Source organism: Macrotis lagotis, chromosome 2 (genome assembly GCF_037893015.1).
Source record: "Macrotis lagotis isolate mMagLag1 chromosome 2, bilby.v1.9.chrom.fasta, whole genome shotgun sequence".
NCBI classification, from domain to species: Eukaryota; Metazoa; Chordata; class Mammalia; order Peramelemorphia; family Peramelidae; genus Macrotis; species Macrotis lagotis.
Window position 1 is genome coordinate 18,524,689 of NC_133659.1, and position 23,192 is coordinate 18,547,880.

The 23,192-nt window shown below is 34.6% G+C and overlaps 1 pseudogene; it reads left to right on the forward strand.

Annotated features, from left to right (window-relative positions):
- Positions 1-5,437: 5,437 nt before the first annotated feature.
- The window catches only part of LOC141512396 (cytochrome P450 2J2-like), a 46,921-nt pseudogene continuing 29,166 nt past the window's right edge, over positions 5,438-23,192 (forward strand).

Below are 23,192 nucleotides of genomic sequence, written 5' to 3' on the forward strand. Positions count from 1 at the left end.
TAGAGGGTAATACAGAGTTAATAATCATAACTGTTAATGTGAATGGGATGAAATCTCAAAAAAAAGGCAGTGGAGAGAAGAGTAGATTTAAAACCTACAGAATGTTTTTGATAAGAAATACATTTGAAGTAGAAATATGCATACAGAGGCAAGATCAAAAGCTGTAGAAGATCCGGCTTCAGTTGAAATGAAAAACAGGTAGGGGATAGCAATCTTTATCTGAGGTAAAACAAATAAATGAAACAAGTTCTCAATTCAAGATATCATGGAGGAACTTCAGAAAAAAAATTTTTTCACCTGGGTAAAATGGGCGTATCACCCAGTGAAGAAGGAAGAGGCAGCCAGAAAGCCATAAGAAATTTTTAGCTGCAGTGCAGCTCAGGTCCAGTCTCAGAAAAACAGAATGTAGCAGACCAGCAGTGAGGGTCCCAACCCCAATTGGGAAGAAAAGGTTTGAGCCCCAGGAATGCTGGTACAGATGTGATGGAGTCAGGTTATCCTAACATATAGAACAAACCACTAGCACCTGAAATGCTGAATGGAATCAATAAGCCAGGGACCAGATCCCCAGCCCCAGCACAGAAAGCTAGTAACTGTGCTCCCTTTTCTTCCCTTTGCCTGAACTATCAAAATGAGCAAAACAAAAAACAAACAAAAAAAATCTTCTAAGCATAATCTAAGGATGATAAATGTGCCATCTCAGAAAAGGAAAGCAGTGACAAAATGCCTATACGTGAAGCCACAAAGGGGTTTTTGAATTGGTTTCAAATTCCAAAAGTCATCATAGAAGAATACAAAAAGGATTTTAAAAACCAAAGAAGAGAGGAAGAAAAAAAAATGGAGATATGAATTGTTCAAGAAAATTGTGAAAAACTGACTGAAGAAAATAATACCTTTAAAACAGGCCAAATGGATAAAGAAATTCACTCAGTTAAAAGTAAAATGAACAAACTGGAAAAAGAAAACATAAAAGCTAACTGAAGAAAACAAAATGCTAAAATTTAGAATAACCCCAATGGAAACTAATGACTCCATGAGACCCCAAGATTTCATCAAATTCAAAAGGCTGAAAAAATAGAAGTAAATAAAAATTATCTCTTGGGGAAAATGACCAACCTGAAAAATAGATCTAGAACGGACAATTTGTGAATTATTTATCTACCTGAAAGCCATGCTTAGAAAAGAGACGAGTTAATATCATGCAGAATATTGTCATGAAAAAGTGTCCTAATGTCTTAGAGCAATAAGATAAAATAATCCTTGAAAGAATTCATTGATCACCTAAGAAAGTGATTCCAAAATAAAAACCCCCAGGAATATTTTAACCAAATTTCAAAATTCTCAGCTAAAGGAGAAAATACTGCAAGCTGTCGAAAGGAAGCAATTTAAATACCAGGCAGGCACAGATAGGATTACACAGGACTTTTCAACGTTATCATTAAAAAAATCAGAGGACTTGGACCATGATATTCTGGATGGCAAGAGAACTTGAATTACAACCAAGAATCAAATATCCTGAACAATTTAGTATATTGTTTAATGAGAAATGATGAAGTTTCAAGAAAATAGAGGACTTTCAGCCGTATTTGATAAAAAAAAAGTGTGGAATTGAGAGAAAATTTAATCTTCAAATTCACAATTCAAGAGATATGTAAAAATGTAAATGAAAAGAAAAAAATTATAGTCAATAAAAGTACCAAAAATGTTAGTCAACAAAAGTAAATGTGGAAACAATATTTGTAACTCTTGAAAATTGTATTTCTCTTAGGACAGATGAAAAGAATATAATTAGACAGAGTGTGTGAGTATAAATTGATCATGGTGTGATGATGATTGATTTTAGCTCATGAGGGTTATATTTCTATTGGGAAAGTTGGACTGAGTATAATTGGAAAAAACGGTGTGAGTACATAAATTGATAGTGATTATGTGAAGGTTCTGGAGAATTGTACTTCTCTCAGGATAGCTGAAAGAAGTGTATTTTGACAGAGGGTATGGGTAAAAGGCATGTATAAAACAAATAAGGCATGAAAAAAAGGATTATACTAGGAGAAGGAGGAAGAAAAGATATTAGAAGATATTCAATACCACATGAAGAGGCATAAAGGACCTACTATAGTAGGGGGAAATTAGGGAAAGTGGAAACATTGAGTAAATCTTACTCTCAACAGATTTGGCTCAAAGACGGAATGATATATTCCCAATTAGGTTTAGAAATTTATTCTAGTTTACAAAGAAGTTGGAGGGAAAAGAGGAAAGGACAGTGTGAGGTAGGCAACAACCCAGAAGCAAAAATCTTAGTAAAGAGGGATTAGGGAAAAGAAGAAAGATGAATTCAAATGGGGGAACATAGAATAGAGGTAAATATAAAGTTTTTGTAATCAAGATTAGAAGGAATACAGAAAGCTGGGAGATAATTTTCACACCTAGTATTTTAGATAAAGCACATATTTCTAAAATATATAGAGAACTGAGTCAAATTTAGAAAAATACACATCATTCTCCAGTTGATAAAAGGGAATTAAACTGGAAAATTTCATATGAAGAAGCTAAAACTAACTTATACTCATATAAAAAAATGCTTCCAATCATTAGTGATCAGAGAAATGCTATTTAAAACAAGTTTGAAGTACCACCTCATACCTACCTGATTCAATAAAATGACAAAAAAAGGGAAATGATCAAAATTGGAATACCAATGCATTGTTGGTGCAGTTATGAACTCATCTACCCATTCCATAAAGCAATTTGGAACTATGTCTAAAGGGCAATAAAACTGTGCATGCCCTTTGACCTAGCAATGCCACTATTAGGATTATATCTCAAAGAGATCATAAAAAGGGGGAAAGGACCTACATGTACAAAAATATTTATAGCATCTCTTTTTGTAGTGGCACAGAAGTGAAAGTAGAGGGGAGCCCATCAACTGGAGAATGGCTGAACAAATTGTGGTGTATGAATGTGATGGAGTACTATTGTTCTCTGCATGTACATACATATTTGTATTTCAGTCTCTCTGTTCTCTAAATATATATTTACACAAATACAAACATATGGTCACACATACACACATATGCACATATATATGCAGATAGTCTTCTTAGTTGCAAGATGCAATCGCAGCAGAGTTCCAACAAGGCTGAGGACCCTTTAAAGACTTCATCATGCTATTCACTATTTACAATATATTTATCACTTAAGACAGACAGGATTGTCAATTTGGGGGGTTAAAATCTGAGTTTGAAAAGTGATTGTGATTTTGCCAACTGGTGTGAAAGTCTTTAGACCAATTGGGTTTGTGGGTTGTGTCCCAGTGTTCCCTGAAGGATCATTCAGCTAGCAATCTGCCTTTAGAGAAAAAAGTCATTAATTGTTCAGAGAATACACGTGGGAGTAAAAAAAAGTCAAAAGGATAGTTCTGGTCTCAACAAAAGACAGAATCTTATTGGCTTAATTTCCCTATTGTATTGCTTTGAGGGTTAAAAAAAGGAATGTTTCCCACCTACTTGCTTTACTCTTATGTATAGCTGAGGAAGTAGTAATGTGTCAATTCTGAGTTTCATATGGAGTCAGAACAGAAGTAAGGATGTTTGTTCCTGATCCCAGTTTTTTTCCCCTCCCAAGGCAAACCTATATAATCAGAGCAGATACATAAAAATTTATACCATTTTTCTTATAATTATATAAATTAACAACCAGCCAGTTAGGATAGTGCAAAGCTTTGGAACCTGTTGCTACATTCATGTTTCTATAGAAATTGAGATCTTTTAGCCTTTCACATTGCTAAGGGAATATTAGGCACAGAACTTTTCTGTGTGAGAGAGCATAGATTTGAATGGAAACAGACCTCAGAGATCATCTAATAGAGACATGTCAACCTTCAGACTTAAGAGAGCCACACACTGATATTATCTATGCTGTGTGGCACCTTTTATTTTGTTAAACATTTCTCAATTACATTTAAATTTGCCCCAGGCTACTCAAGGGTCATAAGCTCTGATGCTTCAGTCAGGAACCTTGTATTTCATGACTCTAGTTCAACTTCCTCAACAGAAGGGGAAATAAGAGACCAAAGAAGCAAAACTGAAAGAGATGAAATGCAAACCCTGGTTTTCTCTCTCCAAATCCAGCTTTCTACCAAGTGCTCCTTGAAAGCCATTGGAAGGGGGAAACAAGGATTTCCATTCACCCTTGGGTCCTGGTCCCAGTCTCACCAATTGAAGAAGGTTTAAAAAGCAGTCCCAACATTTAGAATTGCCTACCTCTCAGAGAATGGTGTTTTTCATCTTTCTTTTGTCCCGAAACCCTTGGGCAGCCTGCTGAAACCTGTGGATCTTTTCTCAGAATAACATTTTAAATGCATAAAATAAGATGCATAAGATTATGAATGAAATTCCAATTATATAAAATATAGTATAATTTATTCCACTCATTCCAATTATTCCTATTTGTTTCTAATAAACTGCAATTTTTATTCGTTACCTCATCTTTTCTAATTTCATTGAAATTTTATTTCCATTACATTGGAATTTCATTGCAATTTAATCCAAATGTGTATGAATTTTATTCAAACTATTCCAATTATTGCAGAATTTTATACTTGTCTGCTCCAGTTTATTTCAATTATAAGGGAATATTATTTCAAATATTCCAAGTATATTGGGATATTTTTAACATTATTCCAATTTATATTTGAATTTTATTCTAATGCATTTCAATTATATTCAATTTCATTTTAGCTGATTCTAATTCTATCAGAATTATATTCTAATTATCCCAATTTGTTCCAAATCTATTGGAATTTTATTCTAATAGTCTAAAAAAGTCAACATTATTTTCTCCCATTGACATTCATAGATATGGTGGAATCTATTCACACAACCCTCTGGGATTACCAAATTCCAGGCTTTGAGCTCCTCTACATTAGTTCCCAAGTTCCATTTGGAGGCAGCTTGAAAAGGGGAGAAGAGGGTTAACAAGCCAGCATGGGGCTCCAGTGAAGGGTGTGAAACCTATAAACAGTGAGGGGACCTTGTCAGTTCCTGGACTCCCTGGACCTCAGCTAACCTCTCTCCTAAACAAGGGGGTTCATTCAGGGTCTCTTCTAGCCTTGTGATTTGGATTCCATTAGTTGGGGCTGTGTATGAGTGGAACCTTTTCACAGCACTCTGGTCAAATTATCTCTTTGGTTGCCGGCAGACAAGCCCAATCTTCTTTTCTGGTGGGGATGGTAGCAGAAGCTCATTTATTCCCGGGAGGCAGGCCCTTGCAGAGGGCAGAGGGCCTGGTCTCAGAGGGGAAGTTGGCATTTCCTGGCTGGTGTATAAAACCAGCCTGAGCTCTGACTCATGTGAAATTTGCTCCCATTGGCCCATAGCAGTTGTTGTTGCTGCAGGAACAGGAAGAGGGAGGAGGAATTCAACTTGGGTGGCCTCGGTGTCAGAACTGGGGAAGGATGAAGCTCTCTCTGGGAAAGGTGCTCCCTTCCCTTTGGGAGGCAGCCCCTCTGCAGACCCTCCTCCTCCTCTCAGTCATGCTCCTGATCCTGGCACAGTATCTTCAGAAGAAGAAACAGCATCGAAATTATCCTCCAAGCCCTCCTGGGCTACCCATATTGGGCAACATCTTCCAGATGGACTTTAAAAACCCCAAAATGAGCATCCAAAAGGTAAAGAGTGACATGGGCCCTGGGACCTTGGATAATGTACTGGATGGGGCAGCTGCAAGCCTGGATGTCCATCTCTACTTTGTCCCTATCTGGGAAGCAGCCTCTTACAAAGGAGGACCATCCCATTTAAGGCTTAGAGGACCTGGGTTCACATCTTCTTCTGATCTATGGGATCTGGTCATCACTAATGGAATGTGTCATTGTGGTGTTTCATTTTATATGCTGGTCAGGATTAAGTGACCCCTGAGGTCCCTCCTGACTCCATTTCTGAGATTCTGACCCAATGGGATAATTGTGAAGGGCTTTAAACAATGATTTTATTATAAAATGGCAGCTATCATTATTTTTGTTATTGTTGCTATCTAAAAGGGACAGGTGACTCCCTCAGAGAATGTCGTTTGCTGTTTTGTAGCCACAATTCTGTTTCATTAATTAATAGACTGACTGGCACAAGTTGCATAGGCAGCCTCTGAGCTCTTTTCAAACTCCACATTTCAAGTTTTAGTTGAGGCCATTGAATTTTAGTTAAAAATATTTTGGATCACTGTTTTATTATAATTGGTTTCTTTTATAATTTAATTTTTTTTATTTTATGCATAGAAAAGCTTTCTTCTGAGAAGTGACCCATAGGATTCACCAGAATAAGAAAGGAACAACAAAAACAATAGCAACCCACTACACACACACACACACACACACACACACACACACACACACACACACAGACACAAGGTTAATATTCGAGGTCCATACACTGACCTTAAGGCTTTGGACAAATGATGTCAGGTCACTGATATTTATTGACTTTATTAGTCAATTCTGGGTCTAAACAATATGTTGTCACCACCCCGGAAGTGGTTTTTTCCCCCTATTAATTTCACCAAACAGTAACAATGAGTTTTTTAATCTACCATATCACACTTCTGGCTCAAATGAGGTCAAACCTATTCCACATCCTATAAGCAATGTTTCACCTTTTTGGTGATCTGCCACTCATACTGGTGAAACCAGTGGATATCCACCCAGAATCATGGTTGTAAATATATAACATAGGATTATAAACAAACTGATTATAATGAAGTGCAGTTGTAAAAATTTAAAGAAAACAAAATTGCCAATTTTTTTCAGATCAAGTGCAGTTGTGAAATTATTTTTTGTACATTAGTGTGAGATGTTACATATATATATATATATATAAATATATATATATATATGTATATCCTTTTTGAATTTCACCCCACTGAAAATATTTCTTAATTGACACCATGACCCAGTTACCCTTCTTCACTTAGTATCGATTTCCAGAGGAGCACCCATCTGTCTCTTTATCCAAGTCATTGATGAAATGTTGGACAGCCCAAGGTCAAGCCTAGATTCAGGACTGACCATTTGCCTCAGACATTTTAAGGTTAAGTGCCTTGCCCAGAGTCATTCAGCTGCCAGGAGTCAGGGGTAGGACATGAACTCAGGTTTTTATGGTGCTGATGGTATATCTTTATGTGGAATCCCAAGCTGCCTCCCAGGTTAGATTGAGATAGCCCTTGTTCATTTGTTAAGAATGTTGCATGCCTTAATCCATTTGATCCTCAACACATCCCTTTGAGAGAGTTACTACATTTGCAGAAGCTAAATATTGGAAAAAGATTCAACAACTGGTTCCTAACAGAAGTCAAATAGGATCTGAACCCATTAGACCATATCACATCATGCCCTTCATTTCATGGTTTTTTGAAGTTTGAATATCCCTGGTTCCTGAAAATAGTCAACATATGCTATCAACCTGAGGTTCTCCACTGTCTCAGGTCCTTGAATCAAAAGAGCATCCTTCTCTGGTCCTACCAAGCTTTAATGATTTCACATAACAGTGTGGTGACAGACTCTTGGGGTAAAGGTCAAAGGTAAAGGTAAAGGTAAAGGTCAAACCTTATCAGAGAAGCTGAAGACCAAGTTGGTGGTAGTATTGTTTGATGTCTCCTTTAATCTCTTTCAGAGATCATCTACTGAATTTGGAAAGGGCAGTGATCAGAGAAAAAGATCCAATCAATCAATTAATTAATATGCTTACATTTTATAAGTACCTGCTAAGATACTATTCTTGATGCTGGGGATTAAGAAAGAAAAGAAATATAACTACCCCTCCTCTCTGTGAGTTTACATCTAACTCAATGCAATGAAAATACTAATGGATCAAACAGTTGACCTCTAAGTCTTAATTGTGAATTAATCTGAGTTGCTCTTTGCATATATTCCTAGCCCAGCATGTTACCTTGAATGTAGCAGCCATTTCAGAGACTGAAATACACTCCCCTTTCTCCTGAACTTTTTGAAATTCCCAGGTTCCATCAAAGCTCAGCTTCAGAGAGCCATGATCCCTCCCTTCCTGATCCCTCCCAGCTTCTAGTCTTCTGGAAATCAAGTAGAAGTTTTTATTTGAATGTATTTTGTATTTATTTATATATGCACAGAGCATTTCTTTCCTTTTTTCTTTTTAAAAATTTTTAAATTTATTTTGTTTTATTTTATTTATACATTTTATATATTGATATATAAAATGTTATATATATATATTTATATATTTTATTTAATTTATTTTAAATTTTAAATTTATTTATTTATTTTCATCCATATGCATGTGCAGGGAATTTAAACCCTAACCCAAAATGACTGCTTGGAGTCCTCTCAAAGTGGCAGCAAAGGGTTCAAATTCAATTCGGTTCTTGCAAGAAGCGGGGCAGTTCCTAACTCCATGAGAGAGAGAGCAGGAAAAGCTGAATTACAGAAGCTGAAGCTGGGTTAAAAAAAAACCCCACAAAAACCACAGCCCATTTCTGCTGACCCTAACAACAAATGGTCAGACTTGAGGGGGTGTACCTAAGCTTTCCCAGGAAAGTTAGTCTTTGTTTACATCTTATAAGGTTAGGGTAACATCATTTTTGTAGTCAGAGATCCGGGTTCTCATGCTCACCTGATTCTTGAGAAACAGAAACTGAGGCCTATGGCTTAGACTAATTTAACACTATGTTTCTGAAAAGTCAGCACTTAGGCCCCTTACATGCACATGTATATTTTTAATTACAAAATTTCCTTCCACCCTCCCTTCCCACCCCGCCTCCCCTCAGAGGCTAACAGTCAGATTAGCATTGTACATATTTTGATAAACATTTACAAATTAGTAATTTTCAGTATAAGGAATTAGGATTAAGGGAAAATGATAATTTTTATGAAGTGTTCAAAGATTCAGAAGGGTACGTGTTCTGTTTTGTTTTGCTTTTCTTCTTCTGGATGGGATAATATAATCCATAGCTGATTTAATACAGTCATCCTAGCTCTCTGAGCACTGAGAGAGCTCTTTCCATCAGGGTTGATCATCTCACAATATTGTTGTTGATGTGGACATTGTTCTCTTGGTTCCACTCCTCAGAAGCATTTTTTTTTTCTAGGTTGGTTCCTCAAGGGAAGGAACCATCTGTGACTTTCTGCTCAGCTCTTAGCACAGCACTTGAGCTATAGTTGGAGGACCCAGTGATTGTTTGGGTGAACTCATCTGAAGTCAATGGAATTGGATGAGACCCAACTGAGAGGATTCCATTGGAATAATTTTTACATTGCTAGAATATCATCTGATAATAGTACAGACGTAAAAATACCTTGAAAGACAATGGAAGTTTGCAACTTAAAATGAATTCTTTTTCAGCTTTCCAAGAAATAAGGAAATGTTTTCCGCATGCATATGGGCAGTGCAAGTCTTATAACAGTAACTGGATTGCCACTAATCAAAGAAGTCCTCGTCAACCAAGAGCAGGTGTTTATTGATCGACCCCGAATTTCCTATCCAAACCCATGTCATTAAATCACTTGGTGAGTTTTTTAAAATTATGATGAATGTTTTTCATGTCCAGGTTTCTTTAAAAGATATATTTGATTCCTGTTCTTTATCTTTTTTGAAGAATTCCAACCCATTATAAAGGTCTTTTGACAGCAAAAAATATAGAGAAAAACAAATTCTTTGAAGTTTCCTTTCTTCATATCTTGGGGGGGGCGGGAAATAGGACTAAGGGAGAGAACAATGAGAATGGTATAGGATAGAATCAGTTGAAGGAGTTGAATGTTTTAATTTAAGAATGAGAAGACTCAGTTTGGGGGGTGGGGCGAGTTCCAAAAATGAATGTGTCCCAATTTTTCCAATACTCCTCCATGACCTGCCACCCTTCCCTTCAATCATTTTATTTTAGATTTTTTTTGCAAGGCAAATGGGGTTAAGTGGCTTGCCCAAGGCCACACAGCTAAGCAATTATTAAATGCTTGAGACTGGATTTGAACCCAGGTACTCCTGACTCCAGGGCCGGTGCTTTATCCACTGCCACCTAGCCACCCCCTCCCTTCAATCATTTTAGCCTACCTGGTAGGTACAAAATGAACTCTTAAGGTTATTTTAATCTTCATTTCTCTAATAAATAATGATTCATGGCATTTTCTCTATGACTATTAATTATTTTGATTTTTTCATTGAAAAACATTCTGTTGGGGAATGATTCATTCTTTTGCATTTGATAAAGTTCTTTCTATATTTTAGATAGGAGCCCTTTATCTGATAAACTATCCATAATTTCTCCCAAAATTTCTGTTTTCCTTCTGAGCTACATTGGTTTTACTTTGACTAAACTTTTGAATTAAATGTAGTCAAATTTATTCATTTTCACTTAACTATATAAATAGTTCACCTATCCATAAGACTGATAAATAATATCTTCCATGTTTTTCTAACTTTCTTGTAAAATTTCACAACTAAGTCATATATCCATTCTGACTTTATCTTTGTAAATGATAGGAGATGTTGGTCCATCTTCAGTTTCTGTCATACTGCTTTCCAGTTATCCCAACAATCTTTATCAAATGATGAATTCTTATCCCACAATCTAAGTGTTTATAATCATCAACTATAAGTATATGATAATTACGTGCTGCTGTAAATTATATGTTTTCCTTTCCATTGAGCTACCTTTCTACTGCTTATCCAATACCAGATAGTTTTGCTCATTTCTACCTTATAATACAATTTAAGATCTGGCACTACTAAACTTCCTTCCCTTATACTTTTTTTTTTTACTTTTTTTCCTTCAATAGCCTCAGCTTCTTTTGTATATTTTTCCAGGGGAATTTTGCTACTATTTTCTAATTCAGTAAAATATTTTTTGGTAATTTAATTGGAATGGCATTGAATGTATAAATTATGCTGGGTAAATATTCATTTTTATTATACTAGCCCAGCTTACCAATTCATTACTATCTCTCTAATTATTTGAATCTGATTTTATTTTTATAAAAAAAAGTTTTTTGAGAGAATTCTGAGAAGGTGGTGGTATAAGTTGGAAAACTCTTGGCTCTTCAAATTTCCTCCACAAAAACAAAACAAAACTATATTACCTCAGAGCTGCAGAAATAAATATAGGTTGAAACAGTTGTTCTCCAGATACAACTTGAGAAAACTCCCAGCCAAGACCTGACCCCAAGAGCAGAAGTGATGTAGAAATACCTCAAGGACCACTTTGTGGAATTAACAAAAATAATCCCTAGGGGCACCTGGGATTGGGAGGTATCCTCAGCCTTAGAAACTTTACAGTGTGGGATCCTAAGGTTGGGCAGACTGAAGGGCCTTCTACTTTTGAGGACTACCAAGCACAGGTATCCTGATCAAACAAGTCCTGCATTGTACTTTCAATCCCAGGGGAAAGAGGCTAGCACACTTTGAATCAATGTAAGTAGCAGAGGAGCAGGATCCTTGCTGGCTCCTGAGGTTTGAGACACTATTCCCCATACCTCTGGTTTAGAATTTGATAAAAGCAATTAAAATAATAACAAGAAAAAAAGCAATTAAATAAAAATGAATAAACAAGGGAGAAAGCACTCATCTATAGATAGCTACCATGACACAACAAAAGATCTGGATCCATATTAGGAGAAAGATTGGGAGTTAAAGAAGCTTCTCCTTTTTATTTTTTTTCCTACTTTTTCCTTTTAATTAACTGATCTTATTTGATTGTTTTTAATGTATAAAATCTTGTCTTCCCCGTCTTTAGGATCCAAGCCTAAACTGGTACTGATTTTTTAGGCAACTGGCATGCATTGCTTAAAAAATAGATACCATGGGGCAGCTAGGTGGTGCAATGGATAAGAGCATTGGCCCTGGAGTCAGGATCACCTGAGTTCAAATCCAGCCTCAGACACTTAATAATTACCTAGCTGTGTGGCCTCGGGAAAGCCACTTAAACCCATTGCCTTGAAAAAAAATCATCATCATCAAGAAATAGATATCAGAGGATCCAACATTTTGTTTTCCGCAGTCACTTCATCTTTCATATACTACAAGGAGACAGCAAAGGAATAAGCAGAAGGGGAGAGCAAGGACCGTCTTTTTTCCTTTCTAACCCCTTCCACCTTTACTCCTTGTCTGATCACGGACTTTAGTTCTGGGCAGACACTTAGGATCATAGATTGAAAGTGAAAGGTTGCTTAGCCATTTCCTAACAGATAAGGAAATTAAGGTCTAAACAGGTTAAATACTTGTCCAAGATTACATAGGTACCAAGTGAAAGAGCCAGGATTTCAACCCAGATCCTGTAATCCTAAATCTGTCATCTTTCTGATGCACGACAATGCATTTACTATTATTTCCCTGGGGCGAGTAACAGGCAACACACCTTGGGCTGGTATGGGAAACAGAAGGAGAAATCAAGGTTTTTCTTTTTAAACAGAAATTCCTGCTTCAAACCACCTGTCCCCCTTTTTTCACCCCTTGGCTCTGTTCCTGGGATGGTATCTTTCAAACACATCTGTGAAATCATTTGGTCGGGTGCTGCCAAGGCAACCACAGTTGGACTTGAAATTCAGTAAATCTTGGAGTTTTTTAGGAGTGAATTAATTAAATAGTTGGTCAAAAATAACAGGTTAATTTTGAAGTTTTGATCCTTGACAGAAAAAAAGGTTCCTTATCTCTACTTTAGAACCATAGCAAGGTAAACAGAGAATTCTCATTTGTAGAGAGTATTATAGTTTTCAAAGCAGGTTGTCTCATTTGATTAACCATAACCTTTTGAGGGCAAATAGCATTGAAATTCATAGTGACTGACTTGGCAATTGGCACAGTAGGGATTGTAATCGAAGTTCCCCAATCTTCTACTCCATGGTTAATCAGTACTTTCCTTAGCAAGGCTTTGTTTCTCAAAAGGCAATTGACTCAGTCTCAAAGGTCTTTATTTGACTTTGAGATGTGGTTCATATTTCTCTCTTTCTCTCAGTTCTGATTGTCCAATATTGTTAAATTCATCAAAAACAAGTTTGCTGAATTGGGTTATACACATCCAGGACCAGGTGAATTAGTTTAGGGTGGGAGATGGGCAAGGTAGATGCCTAATAAGCATAATTATAGGACATCATTTTTTATTAAAAGAGAAGAAGTCATAGGGTCATAGATTTAGAGGTAGAGAGGACATTTAGAGGTTATTGATTCCATCTCTCTCATTTTAAGGAAACCAAGGTCAAGAGAGGTTAAATGACTTGGACAAAATCACACAGGATTTGAACCCATATCTTCCTGACTCAACTCCCAGTGCATTAACAACTATTCCATACTATATGACAGAGTTCTCAACAGAGATAAGACAGAAGGAAATATATGGAATGGAGAAAGTGCTGGACTGGAAATTTTCTAGACTTTGGTTCCATTTATAGTCATATATGATCACAGGCAAGTACTTGCCTTCATCATCTTGGTTTCTTTACCTGAAAAATGGAGGAGTTGAAATAACACGGAATAGTGAAGAGTCAGAGGACCTGAATTTAAATCCTACCTTTGGCGCTTTCTCCTATGAGATATTAGCTTAGACACTTAACCTCTTTATTATAAACTCTGTTTTCTCACTTGTCAAATGAAGGGGCCAGATTGCAAGGTTGCTGAATCCTGTTGGACTCTATCTCTCCCAGTTCAAGAACAGCAGTAAGAAATGCTTATTATGTGTCCCTCAGTATCCATTGTTTTTCTCCTGCTCTCAGCCAATGGCAGTGCATTGTTTATCCTTACAGCAAATTAAGATTCTCCTTTTGTCACCAAATCCCAGCAACCTGGAACACAGATTACAGGGTATGGAGTGGGAAACCCCAATCTTCTACCCAGTCTTAGCCATGAATAATCAGGAGCCCTCTTCCTTGGGAGGGCTCTCTCTCTCTCTCTTCTCTCTCTCTCTCTCTCTCTCTCTCTCTCTCTCTCTCTCTCTCTCTCTCTCTCTCTCTCTCTCTCGGATTTTCCGTCACCTGTAGCATCCATTTCTTGGCTCTTCTACTTCATAGGATCAATCAGGTTGGTCTCAAAATCCTTAAAGGCAGGACAGAGTTTGTCTGCTCAGTAGTTAGCATGCTTACTCCACACTGATGCCATTCACTAGCACTGACCTCAAAGTAAAGTTGGCTTTTCTCTTTACACCATCTAGTGCTTTGTTCTGGAACATTGCTAGTCATCCAATTCAATCTTGTTGCCCAATAGCACCATGGGGAAAATTTGCCCTGTGGATACTGTTTCCTGAAGAATGCCTCCCCCTCCAGGAATTCAGGGTATGAACAGAATCTTGGTCTCTGATATCAAAGGCTCTTGTAGAAACTGGATACCATGAAGCAGAATCTCTCCTGGCTTCCAGGGTCCCATGGCTGTAAGTTCAAGATTGTGTTGCGAATTGGCCAAGGTCACATAGCTAGTAAGAGTCAAGTGTCTGACGCTGGATTCAAACTCCTATGCTAACTCCGAGGTCAGTGCTCTATCCACTGTACCACCTAACTGCCCCTATGAAAGATAGGTTAGTGCTGAAGCTCAATGTATGGTATGAGTCTAAAAAAATAAATTGCAGTAGGATCAAATGGATCAATTATCTCATGCAAATGATGCATAAAAAGGGGAAAGATGTTGCAAAAGCTAATGGGGAGAAGGCAAGTAGTGCTGAAACCCAACTGTCATTGGGAAAAAGAGGATCACCATATATATCTAAATTCAAAAAAGAAAAAGAGGGTAAGGGGGAGGCATTGATGAAGGGCTGGATAGGTAAAGAAATAGGAGGGACAGGTAGTGGATAAAAGTAAAGCAAAGGGGAGAGAAATGATAGGAATAGGGTGCAAAAGAAAGTGAAGAAAAAGAGGAAAGAGGAAAATATAAGACAAGTTATAGTTTAGAAGGTGGGATGAATTTTTCTATAGGGTAGAAACTGATAGTTGAGTAAAACTTTAAATTCAACTCTATGGTGTTTCCAAAAATGCTATTAAAATGAAAGATAAACATACACACATGAGGTCAGACATAAAATTTATTATGTTAAAAAAAGGCAGGAGTAGAATGCATGATCTCAGACAATATTAAAGCTAAAATAAATTTAATCAAAAGAAAAATAGGGAAACTATACTATATGTCATCAATTCTATTCAATAATTTTTTAGATTATACTAGATCATATAAAATACCTCAGAGAATGTCTATCAAAACAGACACAGGAATCACATGAATGTAAACATAAAACACTTTTTATATAAAGATTTAAATAATTGAAATTGTATTTACTGTTCATAGATATGTAAAACAAATATAATAAAAGATGAATTTTACTTAATCTATATAATGTCATACAAATTAAATGACTAAAAATTATCATTCTGAGTTAGAAAAAATAATAAAGTTTATTTGTAACAATAAAGGGTCAGAAACTTCAGAGAACAGGGGAAAAAAAGATATAAAGGAAATAATTCCAGTCATTTCATACATGTAACCATATTATAAATTGAGAGCATTATTGAAATATAAAATTGATCATTTGATTGTTTTAAATAAAAGTTTTCTTGTAAAAATAAAATGTATGCACCTAAGTTGCATAAATAGAAAATTGGGAAGATGCTTTCATAGAAATAGAATCTGGTTGCGTTAGAATATTGCTACGGTTTAGAAAATAATTGATTCAGAAAAGTTTGGAAATACTTGGATTTATGGAGGATACTATCTGACTTCAGAAAACCAGATAACAAATGAAGAGAAGTGTGATAGTGTGATACAGGCTTACATATGTATATATGTGTGTGTGTGTGTGTGTGTGTGTGTGTGTGTTTGATAATAATTACCTAGGCAGATATGGTGTTTATGTTTTTTTTTGCAAGGCAGTGGGGTTAAGTGGCTTGCCCACGGCCACACAGCTAGGTAATTTTTAAGTGTCTGAAGCCGGATTTGAACTCAGGTACTCCTGACTCCAGGGCCAGTGCTCTATCCACTACATCACCTAGCTGCCCAGTGTTTATGTTTTGATGATGATGTTTGTCCTTCATTCTCAAAGAATACCTTGACAAGAGGGAAATGATACCATGACAAGCACATGACTGATGGGGCAATGTGCTAATCCCCCAGCCTCATGTTCTCCTCCATAGCCATCTGGATCCAGTAACCAGATATGAATCAGGATGACTGGAGATGGTCCTGGATGTGAGGCAATCAGGGTAAAGTGACTTATCCAAAGTCACATAGCTAGTAAATGTCAAGTGTGAGGCTGGATTTGAGCTCCCAACCTCCTCACTCCAAGGTCAGTGCTCTATTCACTGCTACCTAACTACCCGTATAAACATTCATGTACATATTCTTCTATATACACATAAGAACATGCAATTATCCCTATAAAAATGTATAGAAATATATAAAAAGTGCACAGCAGAGCACAACAGAAAACCCATAAGGAAAACTGGACAGATTTGAAGACAATGAGCAGCATTTACTATTCAGGCTTTCTTGAAAATTTAGATTTTATATTAAATCCTTTCCTATATTCTGCTGTGTACATGATAATGTTTTGTTTTTCTTTTCTTATTGTTCAATTAAGTTTAAAATGTTTTTGAAAAAGTAAAAATATTTTTTATACTTCCTATGTGTGTTGTTTGGAAGGTGGTCTCCCAAATATTTTATACTGTCTAGAGTTATTTTAAGTAGGGTATTTTTAAACTATATCCCATTGTAGAGTTTTGATTATGATATATATATATATATGAGATATATGATTATGATATATATTTTATATATATGAAGGCTGACAATTCATATCCTATTACTCTAATAAAATTATTGTTTCAACAAATCCTTGAGTCTTTGGGATTTTCTAAGTGTCTGAGTCAATCACGTTCTTTTTCTTCTCTTGTTGTTATTGCTAGATTGTCCAATAATATTTGTGACAGTGGGCTTCTTTGTTTGACCTATAATCTTACTGGGAAGACTTCTACTTTACAATATATAGTATAAATCATGCCTGCTGTTAGTTTTAGATGATTTTTTTTATCAATTCAAGGAAAAGTCCATTTATATCGATATGTTCAGGAGTTTTGAGCAGAAAATGAAAGCTGTACTTTATCAGGAATCTTTTCTGCATGTAGCGATGACTTGTTTAACTTTTATTAGTGATGTAATAAATTATGTTATTTATTTTCCTCATTTTAGACAGTCACTATATTTCTGGTATAAATCCCACTTGATCATAATGTATAATTATATAATGTATTATTGTAATGTTTTAGTTAGAATTTTATTAATATTTTTGAAATTTTACTAGAATTTTCTTTTTTCTTAGGTTTTTTTTTTTTTTTTGCAAGGCAGACGGGGTTAAGTGGCTTGCCCAAGGCCACACAGCTAGGTAATTATTAAGTGTCTGAGACCGGATTTGATCCCAGGGACTACTGACTCTAGGGCCGGTGCTTTATCCACTATGCCACCTAGCCAATCCTAGAATTTTCTTATCATTTTACTCTTCCTGGTTTAGATATCACTATCATTTTTGTTTCACTATCTATCATTTCAAATAGTTGATTTAATAGTGGAATAAGTTGATCTTTAATTGTTTTAGGGAAAATTTTTTTTTAAAAAATGAATGTTTTAGAGAATTCACTTGCAAATTAAACTGGTTTAGTGCTATTCTTTTAAGAAATTCAATTATAGTCTGCATAATTTCTTTTCCTTTAATATGTTTATATAGCTATTCTATTTCCTCTTCTGCTAATTTAGGAAACTTATAGTTTTATAAATATTTTCCATTTTACTTCAATTGATAAATTTAATGGCATATAATTGTGCAAAATAACTCCTTACAATTGCTTTAATTTCATCTTTGTTAGCAAATATATTCATCCTTTTTTATTTTTATACTAGTGATTTGGTTTTGATCTCTATCACTGATATTAAGTAAATTTTTCTTTCCTTTTTATAGAACCAAAGCGTAGTTTTAATTATTAGCTCAATGACTTTTCTCTGAATTTTATTAAACTCACTTTTAATTTTGAGGATTTACAACTTAATATTTAACTGGGAATTTTTAATTTGGTCTTTTGCTAGTTTATTTCAAATTACATACTAATTCCTTAGTCTGCCCTTTCTCTAGTTTATAGATGTGAGTAGTTAGAAATTTGAATTTTCTTTTAATCTAAACCTCTATTATAATTTGCTGTATTCAGTAGGTTTTGATTTTAACGTCATTCTCTTTAAGAATAATTATTTCTATCATGTGTCTAAGTTGTTAATGCTTTAAGTTTTGACTATTTAATCTCCAAAGTGTTTTTAATCCATCTTTCATTGGCTACTTATTAAATATAATTTTATTGCATTATGATCTGAAAAGGATATTTTTAATAATTCTGATTTGTTGCTTTTAAATATATTTTTATTTTTAATAAATTTGTTTCTTTTTGAAATACATGTAAAGACATTTTTCACAAATCATTTTTGTAAGATTTTGAATTTCACATTTTTCTCTCTTCTTCCCTTCCCTCCCCACTCACCTTGTCAGAGAGTAATCTAATATAGGTTATACATATTTAACTATTTTAAGCATATTTACATATTACTCATATGGTGAAAGGAGAATCATAAAAAAATAGTCAGATTCAATTACTTAAATCTAATTTTATTTGTGTGAAAAGTGTTTTATAATTGTTTTTATTTAGTTTCTTAGTTTGCCTTGGACAGGTAGATTCCCAAGTGTTTTATATTGTCTACAATTACTTTAAATGGAATTTCTCTTTCTAACTCTTACTTTTTTATACTTTTTTGGTAATATATAGAAATGCTGATGATTTGTACAGATTTATTTATATTATGCAAATTTTCTAAAGTTGCTAATTGGTTAATGTAGTGTATTAGTTGATTTTCTATTATTCTCTACTGAACACATTATCATATCATCCACAAAGATTGAGAGCTTTCTTTCTTCATTGTCTATTCTAATCCCTTAAATTTCTTTTTCTTCTCATTGTTAAAGCTATTTCTTTTTTATTTTTTAATTTAATTTTTTTTCAAGGCAATGGGGTTAAGCGACTTGCTGAAGGCTCACACAGCTAGGTAATTATTAAGTATCTGAGACCAAGTTTGAACACAGATCCTCCTGACTCCAGAGATGGTGCTCTATCCCCTGTGCCACCTAGCTGTCCCTAAAGCTAACATTTCTCAAAGAATATTGAATAATAGTGGATATAAGAGATATCTTTGTTTGACCCTTGATCTTACGGGGAGTGCTTCCAGCTTATCTCTATTACATATAATGCCTGCTGATAGTTTTAGATAGATACAGCTTATCATTTTAAGGAAAACCCCCATTTATGCCTATGTTCTCTAGTGTTTTTATTAGGAACGAATGCTCCATTTTATCAGACCTTTCCAGTATCTGTTGAAATAATTCTACGATATTTGTGAGTTTTGTTATTGGCATGGTCAATTCTGCTGACAGTTTTCCTAATATTGAACTACCACCACATTCCTGGTATAAATCTACCTGATCATGGTGTATTATTCTGGTGATAACTTGCTGAAAGCACTTTGTCAATATTTTATTTAAAATTTTTGCATCAATATTCACTGGGGTGAATGGTCTATAATTTTCCTTCTCTGCCTTGACTCTTCCTGACTTAGATATTAGCACCACATTGATGTCATAGAAGGAATTTGTTACAACACATTTTTCCACCTATTTTTTCAGATAGTTTAAATAAAATTGGAATTAATTTTTTTAATATTTGGTAGAATTTATATGTGAATCCATCTGATCCAAGAGATATTTTTCTTGGAAAATTCACTCCCTGATAGCTTGTTCAATGTCTTTTTATGAAATGGAGTTATTTAAATACTTAATTTTCTTTTCAATTTAAAATGAGTCAATTAATATTTTTGAAAATATTCTTCTATTTCACTCACATTGTCTGATTGATGTACAGTTATGAAAAACAGTTCTAAATTATTGCTTTAATTTCCTTCTCATTGGTTGTGAATTCACCAATTTTAATTTTTGATACTGGTAATTTATTTTACTTCTTTCCTTTTTTAAATTAAACTAACCAAAGGCTTATCTATTTTATTGTTTTATAAAGCCATCTCTTAGTTTTATTTATTACTTTAATAGTTTTCTTCCAGTTTTATTAATCTCTACTTTGATTTTCATAATTTCAAATTTGTATTTAATTTGGGATTTTTAATTTGTCCTTTTCTCTACCTTTTTTAATTGCATGCCCATTTCAACTGATCTCCTCTTTCTCTATTTTATGAATGTAAAATTTTAGAAATATACAATTGCCTCTAATAACAAGTTTTGGCATGTTGTCTCATTTTTGTCATTGTCTTGGATGAAATTGTTAATTATTCCTATGACTTATTTTTTGTTCTACTCATTCTTTAAAATTAAGATATTTAGTTTCCAATTAATTTTCAATCTATCTTTCAATAGCCCTTAATTATACAATATTTTTATTACATCATAATCTGAAAATGATGTAATTAATATTTCTGCCTGTCTACTCTTGGTTGTCAGATGTTCAGTTTTTATGTAGGTGACATGTACCAAGGAGAAAAAGATATATTCCTTTCTATCCCCAATCATTTCTCCAGAATTCTATCAGATTTAACTTTTCTATATTTCTATTTGCCTTCTTAACTTCCTCCTTAATTATTTTGTGATTAAATTTATCTAATTCAGATAGAGGGAGGTTGAGGTCCCTCACCAATATAGTTTTGCTGTCTATATCATCCTGTGATCCATTTAGTTTCTACTCTAGGAATTTGGATGCCTTTTGGCATATATATGTTTAGAATTGATATTACCTCATTGTCTATGGTACCTTTTAGAAAGACATAGTTTCCTTACTTAATCTTTCAATGAAATCTATGACTTTTGTTTTGTCTGAGATAAGGATTGCTACCCCTGTTTTTTTTTTTTCACTCTGCTAAAGCAGATGTGAGACAATCAGGATATATTCTGCTCCAGTCTTTTATGCTTAATCTGTGTGTATTTCTCTGCTTCAAATGTGTTTCTTGTAAACAACATATTTTAGGATTCTGGTTTTTAAATCACTCTGCTATCTATTTCAGTTTTATGGGAGAGCTCACATTCACAATCATAATTACTTACTCTTTATTACCCTCCATATTATCTCCCTTCCATTTATACTTTTCTTTTCCCTTTCACTGTATCCTTCCTCATCAGTGTTTTGCTTCTGAATATGTCCCCTTCGTTCCTTTTTCTTTCCTCTTTCCCCTTTTACTTTAACCCTCCTGTCTTTTCTCTCTTCTGTCAGTCCCTCCTTCCCTTCCTCCCCCCTTGATCTTCCTAATACCTGAAGGGTAAGATAAATTTCTAAACCCAACTGAGTTCTATGTGTTATTTCCTCTTTGAGTCAAATCTGATAAAAGTAAGATTCAAAAAATTCCCACAGCTGCTTTCATTTCCTCTACTGTAATATGTCCATTGCGCTTCTTCATGTGATATAATTTATCCCATTCTCCTCCCTTCCCCCAACCCAGCACAATTCCCTTTTTAATGTCTTAAGTTTTTTTAAATCATCCAATCAGATGAATTTATAGCCATACCTTCTGACTAAATATTCTAATGGAGATACAATTCCCAAGAGCTATGTGTATAATCTTCACATGTAGGTATTTAATGAGTTTTATCATATTGAATAACATCCTTTTTTGCTTTTTCCTTGATTACAACAAGTTATCACTAGGATAATACATGATTATTAAGTAGGATTTATCCCAGGAATGCAGGTTAGTTCACTATTAGGAAAATTGTTAGTATAATTCATTATATCAATAACATACCTGTCAGAAATCATATGATCATATCAATATATGCTGAAGAAGTTTTTGACAAAATACATCACCCATTCCTACTAAAAACACCAGAGAGTGCAGGAATAAATGGACTGTTCATTAGAAAAATAAGCAGTATCTATCTGAAACCATCAACAAGCATCATATGCAAGGGGGAGAGGCTAGAGGCATTCCCAGTAAGATCAGTGGTGAAACAAGGGTGCCCATTATCTCTACTACTATTCAATATCATATTAGAAATGTTAGCCTCGGCAATAAGAGAAGAAAAAGAAATTGAAGGAATTAGAATAGGGAAGGAGAAAACAAAATTCTCAATCTTTGCAGATGACATGATGGTCTACCTAGAGAATCCAAAAAAAGTCATCTAAGAAACTACTAGAAATAATTAACAACTTTAGCAAAGTAGCAGGATATAAGATAAACCCTCACAAATCCTCAACATTTCTATATATGACTAGCAAGATGCAGCAGAAAGAGCTAGAAAGAGAAATCCCATTCAAAGTAACCTCAAACAAAGTAAAATACCTGGGAGTCTACCTGCCAAGGCAAACTCAAAAACTTTTTGAAAACAATTACAAAACTCTTCTCACACAAATAAAATCAGATTTAAATACCTAGGAAGACATCAACTGTTCATGGATAGGTCACACTAATATAATAAAAATGACAATTCTAACAGAACTAAACTACTTGTTTAGTGCCCTACCAATAAAAATTCCAAAAAAAAAGTCCTTTAATGAGTTAGAAAAAGTTGTAAGTAAATTTATATGGAGAAATAAAATATCCAGAATTTCCAGAGATTCAATGAAAAAAAGTGCAATAGAAGGTGGCTTAGCCTTACCAGGTCTAAAATTATATTATAAAGCATCAGTCATCAAAACTGTCTGGTATTGGTTAAGAAATAGAGTCATGGATCAGTGGCATAGACTAGGTGCAACAGCAGGAAATGATTAAAGTAATATACTGTTTTATAAATCCGAAGATTCCAGCTATTGGGATAAAAACTCTCTCTTTGATAAAAACTCTTGGGGAAAATTGGAAGTTAATATGGAAGAAACTTTTAGATTAGATTAGACCAACACCCCAGACCCTATACCAAGATAAGATCTAAATGGTTACAGGATTTAGACATAAAAAACAATACTATAAGCAAACTAGAAGATCAAGGAGTAGGTTACCTGTCAGAGCTATGGAAAGGGGAGCAGTTTATGACTAAGGAAGAGATAGAGAACATCATTCAAAACAAACTAGATAATTTTGATTACATTAACTTGAAAAGTTTTTGCAAAGGCAAAACTCCTGTAACCAAGTTCAAAAGAAATGTAATAAACTGGGAAACAATTTTTGTAAATAGTATTCCTGACAAAGGAC